General features: G+C 35.4%; 1 pseudogene across 1 annotated transcript; it reads right to left on the bottom strand.

Annotated features, from left to right (window-relative positions):
- Window positions 1–1,122: 1,122 nt before the first annotated feature.
- On the bottom strand, window positions 1,123–3,795 carry LOC114292527 (putative ribose-5-phosphate isomerase 4, chloroplastic; annotated as a pseudogene). Its single transcript, XR_014339152.1, has 7 exons — window positions 3,746–3,795; window positions 3,614–3,683; window positions 3,158–3,262; window positions 2,962–3,057; window positions 2,807–2,863; window positions 2,383–2,500; window positions 1,123–2,286 (listed from the first exon to the last, which is right to left on the bottom strand). The product of XR_014339152.1 is annotated as a putative ribose-5-phosphate isomerase 4, chloroplastic (transcript).
- Between the last annotated feature and the right edge of the window lie 1,010 nt (window positions 3,796–4,805).

Below are 4,805 nucleotides of genomic sequence, written 5' to 3'. Positions count from 1 at the left end.
GATTTGGTTGATTTAAGGTTTTCATTAATGATATTGAAGGTTTGGTTATGTCTCATAAATGCTAGGGTTATGACGGTGGAATTGGTCTCTCTCTCTCTTCTTAAATTAACTCTTGAGAATTTTCTTTAAATAACTTAATAGGAAAGGGTGTTGTCTTGAGAGAAAAACCCTTCCAAAAGAGGTGGAGATGTTTGTTTTGGTTTTGACATAAAAAACCTAGAAATTTTGGGGATTTTGAAAGATGAAAACATGTCTTGGGGGCATCTTGTTGTTTTAAATATTAGGGAGTGAACTTTCATCTTATATTTAGCAAAAATGGCAATTTACTTGATATATGAGAAATGAAATACCACTCTAACCTCATTGTTAAACATTTGAAAGTGCATTGTTATGAAGTAACAAATGATTTTGCATCTTGAAATGTGAAAATTGTGAACATTGGAGTGATGTTTGAAAGGCATCACATGTAGCCTTAAGGGGCTAGCTTGTTGTGGATCGGGCATGATGAGAGATTGATATTGCTTTAAATTGAAGATATGGCCAATTGTGACATATTATTGAGAGGAAAGAATGAATAAGGTAGTGAATTGATTTTGTTGTAGAAACATTTTGAGACGGAAAGATGTTTTGAGATATTTTGTATTGCATCATGTTCCCATTTGATTTATTATTATTATTGCACATTCTCATCATGTTTATTTGGAAAAGGATTACACTGTAATGAGAACTATGAAGCTGTGTATGGGGTAAATATGGTGGTAAGTCCAGTTAGGGGGTGTAGATGAATTTGATAAGTTGGCTTGAGTGTCCATGGTGAAATACTAGAAAACTGTGCGGATAGGTGTTAAGCCTTCCGGTTAATATCAGTAAAAATAACAGCTTGATAGTACTCGTAGAGTTTACTTGCAGACACCAGCCTAGGGATTACCAGTGTCATATTTACCACCCGTTGTGATTAAAAAGTTAAAATTTCAAAATTTATGAGATTGTAACTGTAAATGAAATGCATGGTGTTTCTCAAGAAAGACATGAATAATACCTTAAAAGAAGTTTTGCATTGCATGTGCACTTGCATTAAATTTTGGCCATCTAACATAAATGTATATACTTTGTTTGGCATTTCTCTACTGGGCTTTATGCTCACCCCTATAGGATTTGGTGCAGGTAAAGACATGGTGATTCCGCCAAGTTAAGGGCGTGCATCATTGTAAAGAGCACATGACTCTTCTTTTGTTGTGATTTCTTTTTGTAAAGCCAAGGGCTAACGTGTATGGGTCCGAATGACCACTTCTGTGTAACCGGGCTATTGCCTTGGAAGATGTAAGCCCTTAAATGCATTTTATTGTTTTGAGATTTGGTGCTTCACATGCTATAGATTCATGTGTATTTTGATCATTGAATGTATATCCGCATGTGAAACTTTTGTATAAACTCTCATATCTAATATTTAGAGGGGAAAGGATTACCGTCATTGTTTAGTGACTGCTTATTAATGTGGGTAGTTCATGTTGAATTATTTTGGGGCGTTACACATATGATCCGAAGGATCTAATCAATGGGTAATATCTTACAAGAGTGTGTCATGGAAGTAGCATGAAGGCTACTACACAATGACTCCATACTCTGCTCAAATTTGTAGGCCTTGCTCCCAATCTAGACAGGCATCGATGCCCTAAGGGCATACCGTTGTGGGCTTGAAGTATGTAGAGTGGAGCTTTTAGGCCATAGGCATTATTTGCTTTAATCTCCACTTGGGGAATAACATAGCTCAACAAATAGAGGGAGTGATAATAGAGGCACACATGTCCTCATATTGTAGGTCTATGTCTTTCAAACGAAGGTAGGCACATGGAGGCTCCTAATGATGTGGCAATGACATATGATAAGGTGTGGCAATGTCCCAAAACATGTCATGTGGATAGTAAACGCCAGTGTACAAGGCTTCACTTACAATAGGGTATAGGAGATGTGGTAGGTAGGCGACATTTCCACCATTTTTTAGGACAAGCAGATTTTCGTAACTCATGCTTGCATCATAGCGCTGGGAGTGGATAGCACTTGCCATCACTCCAAGTCATGACCTCTACATGCCATTGAGGATAGTATCACAATTTTTTTCATTTAGTTAACTTTCTGCAAATTCTTATCTATCCATCAAGCATAAACAAACGTCATCCATGCAAAAACAGAAGAAGGTTACAAGGGAACTTGGAACTTGCGGGATCTTAGAAATGACTCCATGGTCTACAACCCCATCAATATTGTCAAGAGTGTTGGCTACTTCAACTGCGGGTAAAAGCAATTGTCCTCTTAAGAAAATATCATACAACATGGACAAAAACATAGGAAATTAAGGCGATCACCATGATAGTCATATCATACCAAGGTTTAGTATTGGCAACGTAAATAAAACATCAAGAACATTATGCCCTTCTCTAGTGATTAGTGGGAAGTCGCATCCCGTTGGACCTGCATGGCCTATAGATGGTCTCCTGCATACCTGTAATTATGCGATTGCAGTCAAATTATGAAAGTTATTTAAGCATTGTTTGAGGTAGCTTATAGGGGCTGTTTTATGTGCCAGAGTGTTACTAACTTCTGCTTACACCTTATGAGACAAAAATAGCTAAATTAAGCTAAGAGAAACTGACTATTGAAAAGCTTAGGAAGGGGTTTAGCTTCTGCTTTCAAATTATCAACCTTAAGCTTGTAAGAAGTTGCACCAAATAGGCTCTTATTATTCTACATATGAGAAAAGGAATTATCATTGTGATGACATTATGCCATATTATCCTAATGAGAATACCTCCGCATCACCTAAAAATAGGTCTTCAATCTCTTCTACAGTTTCCATCCAGTTGAACTGACACATGAATTTTAAAATGTCAATTAAGTCAATTAACCCTTATTTTGGTAAATTATTTCCAGCAATTTATGCCAATAATGCATGTGACAGCTCACAGATTTAATTAAAACTGGAATTGAACCTTCTAGACCACTTTTGTATTGTTTCTCTGTGACAATGAATACAAGTTTCTCAGCAGCTTTGAGTGTATTCTGTGAGGGAAAAGAAAGACAATAAGTTTTGATCAGGAAATCAAAAATGATTTGTAAATAACATAACTTGAGTCCAACAAATAACAATATTTTGACTCACCTTCTCTTGAATTACAGATTCCTCCCCTTGCAATCTCTAACGCCCAATTACAGAAATAAGTGTTCTTTCTTCAATAATATCAGCATCGTTGAATGCAAAATCAATCTACAAAATAACCAGTTAAAGGACAAGTGCAACAATATAAAGTTTATGAAAAAGCATACAAGTGATCAATGAATTCATGGCGTCATTTAATAGGACCAGTCTAGAAAACCCTCTGAAAAGAAATTTATCAAATTCAAGTGGGAATTTGCACACACTTTTCATTTCCCCTGAGATTTTGTCTAAATTGATCTTTATATATGTTACTTTTTAAATAAAGTAGCACACAAATTCACATTTTTTTTTGTCTGCTTTCAAATTAGGATACAAAGAGAGCTGTCTAAAGCATGTAAATACTCACAAACACTAGTTAAAATGCAACCTAGTTATTGGAAACCTAGAAATCCTGCACACTTGAGAAGTATCTTGGTAGTGATCCAATGGAATTCCTGCCTTCACTGCTTCACTGGCACTACCAACAGATCTGTATCTCACCAATGACAATTAAACTTACTTTGTGATTGAAAATAAACAAGTCTAATAAACAGGCTTTTAACTTGCACCAAGTCAAGAGAATGACTGATAATCATTGACATGTTCTATCTAGAATGAGTAAAAAAACAAAGGCATAGAATTACACAAGAATTGCATGTTGCCTTGAACCTCTAGAGACCAAAAAAAAGAAGAGAATATACTAAAGAATTCCACTCTTTTTTTTTTTCTTTTTCTTTTTTATTTCTAGAGATTTGAGGCAGTGTGTGATATGTAGTGCGAGATTTTGGTTTGTCTTTATTTTTTTCTTTTCTTTTCTTGGAGGACTCCTTGTTCTCCCGTTCTCTCTAGTACTTTTCTTCTTTTCTAATAACTCTTTTGTTTCTGATAAAAAAAAATAGAATATAACAGAATGCAATACCATCAACTGCTACGATATGTAACGCCCTCAAAATAATGACAATAAACCCATCAGATAAGACATACATTTACATATAAACTAACCACATTCTTTCATTCATTAGAGTTCCATTACATAAGTATTACATGTTAACCTCATAACAAAATGCCCTACAGGCTTACAGCTTTCCAAGTTAACACTTGGTTACAACAAAGAGTTCTAACTCGTTTACACATTAAGCCCTTGGCTTGAAATTACATGTAATACATCAAAAGTAAAACGACAAAACTATGCCCGCCACTAGCCTCCCAGCTATGTCCTTGGAGGTGGCATGCTTCCTGTACCTGAAAATGATATTCCCATATAGGGTGAGCCACAGCCCAGTAGAAATACACTAAACCAACCATGGACAATGACTAAAACATTAGCAATTGATAGTTGGTCAACACTGATACAATCACATAAATTACATATTTATGCCAACGACTTACAAGTCCCAATTACTTTTCATTTTCCCTTTTTCAACAGATAAGCATGTTAGCTCTATCATCATTTCCACAGATATGTATAAAAACTATATCTCACATTCAGATAAGCATAAAAGCTATATCCACATTCTCAACAGATATGTATATCAACAATATCCACAGATAAGCATACAAGCTGTATCCACACTCTACAACAGATATGTATATCAACAATATCCACAGATAA

The sequence above is a fragment of the Camellia sinensis genome, chromosome 8, assembly GCF_055761805.1.
Source record: "Camellia sinensis isolate YWXY chromosome 8, ASM5576180v1, whole genome shotgun sequence".
Classification (NCBI taxonomy): domain Eukaryota; kingdom Viridiplantae; phylum Streptophyta; class Magnoliopsida; order Ericales; family Theaceae; genus Camellia; species Camellia sinensis.
The sequence above is the reverse complement of the archived record's forward strand: the minus strand, read 5'-3'. Positions and strand labels throughout refer to the sequence as shown.